This window comes from Bison bison, unplaced genomic scaffold, assembly GCF_000754665.1.
Source record: "Bison bison bison isolate TAMUID 2011002044 unplaced genomic scaffold, Bison_UMD1.0 scf7180017863702, whole genome shotgun sequence".
In the NCBI taxonomy this organism is placed as follows: Eukaryota; Metazoa; Chordata; class Mammalia; order Artiodactyla; family Bovidae; genus Bison; species Bison bison.
The window spans coordinates 4,363,703-4,376,718 of record NW_011494274.1 but is presented as its reverse complement, the minus strand read 5'-3'; the positions used below and the strand labels follow the sequence as shown (position 1 = coordinate 4,376,718).

Here is a 13,016-nt window from a genome sequence, read left to right as displayed (position 1 = left end):
GCACAAAAGTGAAAAGTGAAAGTGAAGTCGCTCAGTCATGTCCGACTCTCAGCAACCCCATGGACTGCAGCCCACCAGGCTCCTCTGTCCAGGCAACAGTACTGGAGTGCAGTGCCATCGCCTTCTCCAACTATTAACACTAGACATTTGTATTTTATTTATTTCCAAATGTTTTATTTGCCAGCCTTTTTATTAAGTCAACTAGTTCACATAAGACCCTGATGCTGGAAGAGATTGAAGGCAGGAGGAGAAGGGGACGACGGAGGATGAGATGGTTGGATGGCATCACCAATTCGATGGACATGAGTTTGAGTAAACTCCGGGAGATGATAAAGGACAGGGAGGCCCAGCACTCTGCAGTCCATGGGGTCGCAGAGTCAGACACGACTGAGCGACTGAACAACAACAACGAAGTTCACATAGCAACTAAATTTACTCACGAGTTCCTTTTTCGCCCTTTGACATATTCTATAAACACAAAATACACTGAAACTGTGGTTTTTGAAAATATGTTAAAAATAAATTTACTCATAAATTTCCTTAGCTGTTTATTTCATTCCAGCAACCCAAACTGCTGACAAATTTGGGCTAACAACTATACTACAGGTAGATTTATATTACTTATATGAAATATCTAAAAGAATTCATCAGGGTAGAAAAATTGTTTTAATTTCTCTATTTCAAATTTCAAAGACTACTATAGTTTATTACCCTATATATCTAATTGTTGAATGTGTGATAGTCAGTTTGGGGGGGGTCTCATCTACATGTCTGGGTTTCTCAGATCAGTCAATCTATCTACCTATCGAGTATGAGACTATTTCTATTTGTTTTTTAATATTTATTTTTTCTGTGCTGGGTCTTCGTTGCTGAGCGGGGCTTTCTCTAGCTGTGTGCAGGCTTCTCATTGCAGTGGCTCTTCTTGTTGTCAAAGATGAACTCTAGGGCACATGGGCTTCAGTAGTTACTACACGTGGGCGCAGCAGCTGTGGCTCGCCGACTCCAGAATATAGGCTCAGTAGCTGTGGCGCTTGGGCTTAGTTGGCCCCTGGCGTGTGGGATCTTCCTGGGCCAGGAGTCAGGCCTGTGTCCCTTGCACTGCATGGCAGATTCTTAACCACCGCACCACCAGGAAAGCCCCCAAGACTATTTCTACATCCAGAAAGAACATAATTTACACTAATAAAAAATTGCAAGGCATACATTTTCAGAAATTTTATGTGTAATACTGTAGGTGTTCTGTAACTATTCTTGTCTTAGCAGATCCAAAGAGAATTTTACCCTTTCACGAGTGGTGTTGACATCGCTGTCTTTCATCAGATATATTTTTTTTAAGCCCTAATAATGTCATCAGAATAAATGACTAGAAGTGAATTATTGGAATAGAGGATATAAATATTCAGATCTATTTTTAAAATTATTACGTAGAACAATTTTACTAATTTAAGCTCAGAATCCCAGGGACAGGGGAGCCTGGTGGGCTGCAATCTATGGGGTCGCACAGAGTCGGACACGACTGAAGCGACTTAGTAGCAGCAGCAGCAGCAAAGACATATGAAACTTCCCATGATTCTGCAGTATTTCTAATACTCAAAATCTAACTCTTGATGTCTACATGTTATATGTCTCTCAGCTGAATTAATCCCATTAGCAAATTGTACTTTCCAGAAAAGTCTCATGGATGATCCATTGCTTGATAGCTTCCATATTTTATAATATTTGTTCTGTTTAGACTCAAGAAAAGTCTGACTACATACAAAACTACTGAATTATATTTAGTTTTGTTCAGGACCAAGAGACATTATTGTTTGTAATTGAACTTTAATCCTTTTTTATCATATTTTCACCATTTGCATTATCTTGGCTGAATTTCATTATTGAATAATTTTTAGTTTTTTTTTGTTTTTTTCAAGTAGGATTGTGAATGTCATATACACTGAGTTCCTTCATGTCTGGAGATGTTTGTCTCAGACTTTGAATTCAAGACAGGTTACTTCGGTCTAACACCCTTGAGTCAAGTTTTATTTCCAAATTTTGGAGACTCTTCCATTGTGTCTGGACAGTTAATAATCCTATAGAGAAATCTGAGGGCAGTTTAACTTCCTTCTTTTGTAGGTCATTTTTTTTCTGCCTGGATGCTTAAAGAATTTTATCTTTAAAGTTCGTTCACTTATCCTAGAGTTAAACATACTGATATTAACTTTCTTTAAGCAGAATGTGTATTTTAGAAGATTCAATCTTTGATTTGAGGATTTTTGTTCTTTGATTATATCTGTTAATACCTTTCTGCATCCATTTGATCCCTGCCAGACAACTGTATGTTTTAACACTTTGCCGAAGGTCTGGAACAACAGGGGCGGGGCTACAGCATAGCATGGTTCAGAAAACAACTTCAAGCTGAATGTCAGGCCTAGCGGTTCTCAGAGTCCTTTAGCCAGCTCCCCACTAGGGGGATTTACATTGTTGTCCTAACTTCAGGCCCTGGCCTGCTGTGTTCTGCTGGGACCTACCTCCCTCTTCACCTGACTTTTCTCCTGTTTATCTTCTTCTTGGAGTCCCCAGGGTTCCTAAATCTTTTCCTTTGGCTGGTGGTGACTCTCAGACTATATGGAAGAAGAGGTTAGGGAGAAAAATTGGATCGGAGGTGAGCGCTAAAGGCTCTCCGCCCAAGTGTCCTTTGTTATATGTTACTGGGAGTAGACTGGAGGGTCTACCCTCGTGTCTCAGCTGGTAAAGAATCCGCCTGCAATGCAGGAGACTTGGGTTCGATCCCTGGGTTGGGAAGATCCCTTGGAGAAGGGAAAGGCTACCCACTCCAGTATTCTGGCCTGGAGAATTCTGGGGACTGTATATTCCATGGGGTCGCAAAGATTCGGACACGACTGAGCGAACTTTACTTTCACTGGAGGTTATAGGATGACAACTGAAGCCACTTCTGTTGATAGTCACACTCATTTTACACTGCAAATCCACAATCTCTCTACTTTAGATTCTCTGTCAAAATACCTCTTTCCAGAATATGCCTTTCAGAGCCCACCTTTTATAACCCAAAAGTCCCCTCCAAGTATTCCTCAAACAAACAAAAATCAGCCTTGTCTCTTCCACCTATGAGAAAACAGCTTCAAACATTTCTTTTTTTAAATAAGCAACTATTTCTTTTCTGTAAAACGTCTAGAATAAAGATTATTAGTATCCAAAGAGTATTCAGTTGTAGAATGTTTTTAGGATGTCAGGTTTTACCATGGGGATAAAGAAGTTCCCAAATCATAGCCTTTGGAGGACCTTAGCCATGGTAACTCACTTCCTTCATCTGTGGATCAGAAAACTGAAGCCTAAGGAGTTCTGTGGTAGACCCAAGGTCACTGGCAAGCCCCTCAATGGAAAGCTGAGATTAAAGCCTCCCTAGGACTTCCCAAGTGTTGCTAGTGGTAAAGAACCTATCTGTCAATGCAGAAGACATAAGAGCTAGGGGTTCAATCCCTGGGTCAGGAAGATCCTTTGGAAGAGGGCACAGCAACCCACTCCAGTATTCTCGCCTGGAGAATCCCATGGATGGGGGAGCCTGGCAGGCTACAGTCCATAGAGTTGAAAAGAGTCAGACACGACTGAAGTGACCTAGCACGGCATGCATGCATAACATCCACTGTTGGTCTGATAATAGTTTAGATGGAGACAGAATATGATTTAAGTTGTTTCCCTTGCTTGTTGAGTACAACCACTAAGGCTCAAATTCTTACAAGCAGGACTTACGGTTTTAAACTTCATGCAAATGACATTATTAGACATGCAAAAAATATGCACACATACATTGTTGTACAGGTGAAGTTTATCTGCCAATAGGGAATTTTCTGTTATATTGCCAAAAGATAAACAGCTTCCTTTAGAGCTGCTCAGATTACAATTCAAATTGTTATCCAAAAAATGAGAGTAAAATCTCATGGCCCCTCAGTGGTAAGCCTGAGTTTTTCCCACTGCCTGTATCTCTTTCACATCATTAGGATGCTTGGAGATTTCTGACCCTTAGGACACTGCTCTCTAATTCCAAATCATACTTCTAATGTATTTAAATTTTTTTTTCTGATCATAAAAATGATACATGTTCCTTGTAGAAACTTTAGGCAATAGAGAAAAGCATAGAGATAGGAAAACAAAAACTACCTGAAATTCTATCACTAGAGATAAGCACAGATTACAATTTAACCATAGCATATTTCCCTAGGGGCTCAGATGGTAAAGAATCTGCCTGCAATTCAAGAGACCTGGGCTCGATTCCTGGGTTGGGAAGATCCCCTGGAGGAGGGCACAGCAACCCACTCCAGTATTCTTGCCTGGAGAATCCCCAAGGACAGAGGAGCCTGATGGACTGCAGTTCCAGGGATCGAGAAGAGTCGGACAAGACTGAGTGACTAAGCACACACACATATTTCCCTAGAAGGGCTTCCCTGGTGGCTCAGATGGTAGAGAATCTGCCTGCAATGCAGGAGACCCAGGTTCGATCCCTGGGTTGGGAAGATCCCCTGGAGAAAGAAAGGGCAACTCAGGCCAGTATTCTTGCCTGGAGAGGCAAGAGGAATTCCAGGACAGAGGAGCCTAGCAGGTTACAGTCCATGGGTCGCAAAGAGCTGGACACAACTAACATTTTCAGTTTTATTTCCCTAGATGTTTTTCTTTGTATTTTAAATAAAAGATACCATATTTATACCTTTTTCTGTAATGAGATTATATGCTACATATTGCTTTGTAGTCTACTTTTTAAAACACTACATTGAATAAATGTGATTAAATATTCTTCAGAAATTGATTTCAACAACATCATTATTTAAAATGATGTTTTCCTACTAAAGAGAAACATGCTAGGGCTAACCTCATTTACTGATCCCTTGAATTACCAATGATGGTCTTTGAGAGGAAATGCAAGGTCCAGCCCTAACACCTCTTAACAGGGTTTCTCTGTCTTCCCTTATTTGCCTCTCCGTTTTCTTCTCTTCTCATTGCTCTGCCCAAGCTCAAGCTCTCAGCACCAGACACTCCGGATTTGGTTCTCAGAACGCCTCAGTCCGTCATCCAGCCCGTCTGTCTCTCTGTTCTCCCACCTCCCCTGTGTCCTTGGGGCCCTCCAACCTGCAATGGCGTCTTTCTGGAAAACTCCTCCATATTTCAACTAAATCCTACCTTGTCTTTCAGCTGTCAGCTTGGACGTCCCTCCTCAGGAAGCTTCCCCTGACCCCCACAACCAGGTCAGGCATCACTTCCCCTCACCCCCACAGCATCCTCACTTCCCCTTCCATAGACCACGGCGTGGACCCAACCTGTCTTTGGGTCTGCCTCCTCGCAAGGACTGAGACTTCTGTCAGGAGGGACCACATCTACCCATTTGTACACAAAATTGCACACCCAACACTGACAACAGTTTGTAGCACATTTTTTTTTTAAATTTATTTCTTAGGTATAAGCTTATTTTTAGGTTATACATTTCTTCACAAGAATGAATGCCCATCAGTAGGAGCCTTGTCTGACCTATTTGCTTCAGTATCTAACCCCAGTGCCTAGAACTCTGTTAACACCTGAAAAGGTACCATTGCATATTTCTTTTCCATGTTTGTGACTGCCTGTTTACAATATATGACATGTATGTTGTTGTTTTTATAGCAGTGAAATGACACATGCAAACATGCACACATTTTTGGTAATCTGCTTTTTTTCACTCAGCTACATATTGTGAATGTCATTCCATGCTAATAAATAGTGAAGGGCAGAACATGCCACCCCCACAATATGCCACTTTGAATGTTGATTATTTTCAGCTGCAAAGACTGGAAAAGCAACAAATGCAAGAAGACACTTTCTCTGAACTCCCTTTATCTGCCTAAAGACAGAGCCTCCAAAAGGAACTCAGCTGTGAGAAGTCCCCACCCCAGGAGTTTCATCAACCAAAGACGATTGACTTTTACACAGGAGGGAAGACCAGACAAGCTTTGTCACAAACCATCTTACTAGGCTCTTCTAATTGCCTAGTCACCGCTCCTAAAAATCATTCACTCGTTGCTAAGAGGGCTACATTCCCTTCCCCTTTCTCTATTCAAATGGCATTTAAGTCTGAATTCCAAGAGCCACCTCAAGGAGTCACTTATTTTTCCCTGGACACCTACCATGCACACATAACATATGTTGTTGTTCAGTCGCTCAGTCGCGTCGGACTCTTTTGTGACCCCATGGACTGTAGCCCTCCAGGCTCCTCTGTCCTTGGGATTTCCCAGGCAAGAATATTAGTGGTGGGTTGCCATTTCCTTCTTCAGGGAATCTTCCCCATGCAGGGATCAAACCCCAGCCTCCTGCACTGGCAGGCGGATTCCTTACTGCTAAGCCACCAGGGAAGCCCCACACATGACATATAATGCATGTTATATATTATAATATATATGTGTAAAACAAATATTTTATAATACACATTAATAAAATATTTATTTTTCTCTTGTTCATGTCTTTTTTACAGGGATCTCAGCTAAGAACTTACAAGAGTAAAAGGAAAATTACTTTCTTTCATCTGCAACAGTCTTCTAGACAAAAATCTCAGTCTCTTCCGCTGTTGAACCTCTTGGTTATTTTCTATAATAATTCCTTCGCTAGGTCTTCTAACCGTTTAGAAGAGCAAGTGGAGTCTAAGAGCAGAAAATGGTATGGTGCACACACACGCGGTGACCAGAAGGTGGCGCCGGAGGGCGCTTCTGTTTCATCCCGGGCCTCGGGCCTTCTAAGAGCTCGCCTCTCGGAAGCGGCGGGGCGCCTGTGCGCGGGCCTCCTCTGTGCCCGCTTCTGGCTCTTCACCCGTCTGCCTCTTTTCGGCTCCCTTACCTCGTCCTCAAACCTTCACTATAGGTTTTGAGATGCGTAACTCCTTCTTACGCTTCTGAGACGCATAACTCCCTTTTTTGGGGGGCTCCAAAATCACTGCCGATGGTGATTGCAGCCATGAAATTAAAAGACGCTTGCTCCTTGGAAGAAAAGTTATGACCAACCTAGACAGCATATTAAAAGCAGAGACATTACTTTGCCAACAAAGGTCTGTCTAGTCAGTTCAGTTCAGTTCAGTCGCTCAGTCGTGTCCGACTCTTTGCGACCCCATGGACTGCTGCACGCCAGGCCTCCCTGTCCATCACCAACTCCCGGAGTTTGCCCAAACTCCTGTCCATTGAGTCAGTGATGCCATCCAATCATCTCATCCTCTGTCGTCCCCTTTTCCTCCTGCCCTCAATCCCCAGCATCAGGGTCTTTTCCAATGAGTCAGTTCTTCACATCAGGTGGCCAAAGTATTGGAGTTTCAGCTTCAGCATCAGTCCTTCCAATGAACACCCAGGACTGATCTCCTTTAGGATGGACTGGTTGGATCTCCTTGCAGTCTAAGGGACTCTCAAGAGTCTTATACAACACCACAGTTCAAATGCATCGATTCTTTAGCACTCAGCTTTGTTTATAGTCCAACTCTTACATCCATAAATGACTACTGGGAAAACCATAGCCTTGACTAGATGGACCTTTGTTGGCAAAGTAACGTCTCTGCTTTTTAATATGCTGTCTATGTTGGTCAACTTTCCTTCCAAGGAGTAAGCATCTTTTAATTTCATGGCTGCAGTCACCATCTGCAGTGATTTTGGATCCCCCCAAAAATAAAGTCAGTCACTGTTTCCACTGTTTCCCCATCTATTTCCCATTAAGTGATGGGATTGGATGCCATGATCTTAGTTTTCTGAATGTTGAGCTTTAAGCCAACTTTTTCACTCTCCTCTTTCACTTTCATCAAGAGACTCTTTAGTTCCTCTTCACTTTCTGCCATCAGGGTGGTGTCATCTGCATATCTGAGGTTATTGATATTTCTCCCGGCAATCTTGTTCCATGTCCAGTTCTAACTGTTGCTTCCTGACCTGCATACAGATTTCTCAAGAGGCAGGTCAGGTGGTCTGGTATGCTCATCTCTTTCAGAGTTTTCCACAGTTTATTGTGATCCACACAGTCAAAGGCTTTGGCATAGTCAATAAAGCAGAAATAAATGTTTTTCTGGAACTCTCTTGCTTTTTCAATGATCCAGCAGATGTTGGCAATTTGATCTCTGGTTCCTCTGCCTTTTCTAAAACCAGCTTGAATAACACGGCTAAGCTGCCTCAAATACAAACGCAGCTTCTCTCTTCATTATTGGAAATACAATGTAGGTTTTTTTACGTTGGTTTATTTACTTATTCTTGGCTTCATTCAGTCTTCCTTGTTGCACACGGGCTTTACTCTAGTTGTGGTTGCAGGGGGCGTCTCTTGAGTTGTGGCGCACGCGATTGTCTTGCTCTTGCGGTGGCTTCTCCTGTTGCCGAACACAGGCTCTAGGCACATGTGGGCTCAGGAGTTGTGGTGCACGGGCTTAGTTGTCCCGAAGCATCTGAGATCTTCGTGGACCAGAGATTGAACCTGGAGCCCCTGCATTGGCAGGTGGGCTCTTAACCACTGGACTACCAGGAAAGTCTGGCATCGTTTTAAAAGCAACGTTGGGAAGAATTGAGCCTTACCTATTAAAGTGATCAACATTTTCTCAGGGCTTTTGAAAACGTGGTAATTCACTCTGGGAATGAACTGACATTTATGGAAGAGTTGAGGTTATTCCATTTTCCCCTGTCTCTGTCCTTTGGATTCAGACTTCCACAGAAGATGATGAGTCAGGCCGAAATGTCCTACAGGGAAAGGATTCATTTCTCCTGCTTTTCACAAAACCAGAGCATCCACCCTTTCTCTCATCCGCAGCAGAGCCTGGCCAGCGGCTTTCTCTACCCACCTCCCCCTCTGAACACACAGCTAGAAGGCATTCCAACCCCTTGGGCAGGTTAGCGCGGCCGGTGACCAGCTCTGGCCAGTGGCACATGGACAGAAGTGGTGTGCTTTTCTGGCTCGGCCCATAGAAACTTGCTGTGATCACCAGACAGCCAAGGATGCAGGCAAGGATGCTGAGGCCAAGTCACAAGCTGAATGGACTCATGCCAACTGCCAAGATGCACAGCGCTGAGCTCAGAGTCAGAAGGAAGCCCTCGTTGCATTGGATCACCGAGAGCTCAGAGTTTTCATTGTTTTTCACAGTAAAACCACACATCACTCACTGTCTTCTCGTCTCCTCTTGCTCCCCTCTTTCCCTGGCTTCTGCTGTCTATCTTTATCATGTGATGAGGACTTTCTGATGTAATAATGAAACCAAACTGGTTTTATTGGATTTGAGATTAAAGCTGAAAGGATAAGCAGGTTCAATTAACGTAATTAGGAGAAAAAGTTCAATCCATTCAACTCTTCAAAAAGCTTATAAATTAATATTTAGGATAATTTTTATTAAACAACTGGGTAAATGGTGAACATTTATCCAATTTTGAAATTATGTGAGCACCTCAGGGTGCGTGATCTCAGTGCTGCCAGCAGATATGTACACGACAACCACCTTCGGATGAGGAAAACTGCCTTGGAAATGGATATAACCCACACTCTCAGCTGACTCTCTATTTGAATGGCACTGGGACTTCCAGCGGGCATGAGTGGGCACCGCCACAGCGTCAGGCAAGCCAGAAAAAGTATCAGTCCTGCAGTGAGAGCTTCCAAAAGAAGCAAAGTTTCAAAGTGGCCTTTAAAAAATTCAAAATGAAAATTCCGATCTGACCTTGTGCGACTGCTTTCTTTCAAACGCAATATGGCAATTAACCACTCCCCACCCACCTCCTTCTCTTCTTGCTCCACTTTGGTGACTCTCAAACTGGGCTCAGGGAAGCCCTTTCAGAGGTTGTTTCAAGAAGTGGGCTCTGGGCAACTCACTCCAGATTGTGACCAGAAAAGCATTATTCTGATCTGTTTTGCAAACTGGGTTTCTGCATAAGCATTTATTTTTGTGTGTGAGTGGGGAAGATTCCTTCGCTTTAAAGAGTTACAGAAAACATTGGGTTATACGTTCCACCTGGGTATGACACCTACTCTCAGAGTTTTAGTCACACAAATGCCCAAAGATGTCCAAATGTGAAGCTCCAGCACATCTCTTTTCTGAACCCCCCACTCACAGTCCCACTTGTGTTTCGCCACCTCCACTTGCTGGGTGCCTCAGCCACCTCTTCACAACGCTCCTGAAATAGAATGTGCTATCCTGCCTACCCTCCTCCTGCATTAATGACATCACCTCCACCCGATTACTCAAAAGAAAACTCTGAATCATCCCCGGTTACTTCCCGCACTCCCCCGGATCCAATCATTTAGTCCAGTTTGTAACCCATCCTAACTATCCCATAACTATAATGTCTTTCCTCTCCATCCTCGTCACCCCTGCCTTGGTGTAGGGCCTCATCATTCTCCTTCTTCTGGACCATCACAGTAGTCCCCAGTGGCTCTCATAGTACTCTGCCCCTGACTGCACTGATTTTTCTGAAATACGGTAGAAATCATCATAGCTAATCATTGTTTTTAGCTTGGCAGTTAATAAAATGCTTTCATGTACATTGTCATATTTAAGTAGCACCACCACGTTGCAGCAAGAAGACGTTGTTTTTCTTTATTTAGAACAGGAATTTGAAGCCGCAGAAAATTATCTTGATCAGGTATCCACAGAAAGTCAAAAGAGCTAGTGTTTGAACCCAAGGACTCCGAAGTTCATGCAGATGACGGGAACCACACCACCAAACGCACATCCGTCCGTGGCTTTGACACGTTCAGTCCCTCACCGTTGCAGACAAAAGCAAGCACAGACCTTTGAGCATTTCAAACACAGCTCACTCTTAACAGGGCCCCGGGAGTCTTCAGTTGTTAATGGTAATAGCTAATAGTTAACATTCTAGCTCTGGAGCTAGAACACTCATTCTAACGTAAAACCTTGGATAAGTTATGCAACTTTTCTAAATCTCAGTTCCTGAAGGTGCAAAGTTGGGCTCGTCATAGAGTTCATCCCACGAGGCTGTTGTGAGGCTTAAATAAGATTGTGCATGTGAAGTGCTTTACACCCTGCCTGTACTGTAGAAAGTGCTGAGTGAAAGTTGGCTGTGGGCAGCTAGCGACCATTCCTCATCCTAAGGAAATGCATAGAAAGGATTTCCTTTCTATCCTCCACCCTTCAAGCCGCCCACGTTCCCTGTGATGTCTTCCATGAAACCTTGAAAATCCTGGGTGGTAAGCCCCCCACCACTTTGTACCCATCTCTACAGTTAGATACTTGATTGGTGATACTATCTGTAGGGTAAGAGAATTAGAGAAGGCGAGGTTCAGAAAAAGAACGAGGCCCATTTTACAGGAACAGATCACATTTAATGAGGCGAGAAGGGGCAGCAGTCAGATTAGTGAGCTGCCGCACTACGCAAGAAAAAAGTAAGTATATATAGGCGTATATGTGGAAATCTGCTGTCTTAAGGGGGCCTGTTCTTCTCTAAGGTTGTTCGGAGTAATTATCTCTTAAACGGCTGGGGCAAGGAATTCTGGATTGGCCAGACGTTGGACCGGCTGGGAGCTGGGCATAATCAACCTTAATATCCATTTTTTTTTTCCCCTTTGGTGAGAGAGTTCTTTGTTTTGCATAGAATGGTGGGGAGGACCCAGAGGGCAGTTTTAACTCCAGGCTATTTTGAGCCGTGTAACTTTCCTTCAGTATCCTTAAGACAAGCGGTGGACCATTCCCCGAGGGTGGTCACTAGGTCCAGGAGAAAGTCCCCACGATGGAAAGCTGTTCCCACAAGCTCTCCCAGGTGTCTAGCTTTAGGTTTCTTCTTTCTGTCTCTCTGCACCGCTTTCACTTCTGACATCAGAGATGTTCCACAGGCTTGCCCGTGCCCCCACGTGCCAGTCCTGGCGTCCGACTCCAGCAGTTTGACGGCTATCTGACCTCAGCCCCGTGTCAGCACTGTGTTCCTCTTGGGTGCAAAGCTTTGGCATCTGGTCCGGGTTCTTCCTGGCATTTTACTTCAGTGTGTCTCCAGTTTCTATCTCTTCTGAAACTGACAATGCCAGGGTCTGATCAAGAAGGATTCAAATGAAGGGGACGATTGTAAACCTTATCACGCTGATTTGTGTTCTTTGTCTTCCAGGGTAGAGGGATCTTACCTTCCATCTTGATAGCTCTTCCACAGTACCTGATTTGGGATGAACCCTTAACCAGTGCTTGTGGACTGAATATGAAACAGGCTGGGACCTGGGACCTTGGGCCCTCTGCCGCAGCGCTTGCACCTGGAGCAACAAAATACAAAGAATATAAGGAACTAAAAACAGCTTTGTGCATGTGCAGCTGGGGCAGATTATGGACAACAAGATACATAAAGCCTTCTAAACAGCCAGGAACAAAAGCAGGGTGTTGGGAGCAAAAGCAGAATACTTATGTCCCTACACAGGGCACCACCAAAGGGGTGGGCAGGCCACCTCAGCCACCCCCTGGCCCAGCTGGCCCTATCCCCGGACACATCTATGCTCACCCCACATAAAGGAACCAGCCTGTCCCCCACCCTTGGGGAGGGAGTAAGCAAGGGAACCTGTTTGTTCTTGCTCACCCTCCACTGTAGTCAGGGCCTCAGTAAAGCCTTGCCTGGATTTCTTGTCTGGCCTCTTGCCAATTTCTCTTCATTAAGGAGGCCAAGAACCCTGGCCCATAACAAGACCCTCTCCCAAACAAGCCACTGGGAGTCCTGGGAATTCCTGATGCATAAATTCTTAAGGGGACCTAGAGGCAAGAGATGGGAATACCAGACCACCTGACCTGCCTCTTGAGAAACCTATATGCAGGTCAGGAAGCAACACTTAGAACTGGACATGGAACAATAGACTGGTTCCAAATAGGAAAAGGAGTCCGTCAAGGCTGTATATTGTCACCCTGCTTATTTAACTTCTATGCAGAGTACATCATGACAAATGCTGGGCTGGAAGAAGCACAAGCTGGAATCAAGATTGCTGGGAGAAATATCAATAACCTCAGATATGCAGATGACACCACCCTTATGGCAGAAAGTGAAGAAGAACTAAAAAGCCTCTTGATGAAAGTG

At 44.1% G+C, this 13,016-nt stretch overlaps 1 non-coding gene across 1 annotated transcript; it reads left to right on the top strand.

The window, feature by feature from the left end:
- The first annotated feature begins 4,439 nt into the window (after positions 1-4,439).
- Positions 4,440-4,511, top strand: TRNAC-GCA. The gene has a single exon. It is a non-coding gene; the product is annotated as a tRNA-Cys (tRNA).
- The last annotated feature ends 8,505 nt before the right edge of the window (positions 4,512-13,016 follow it).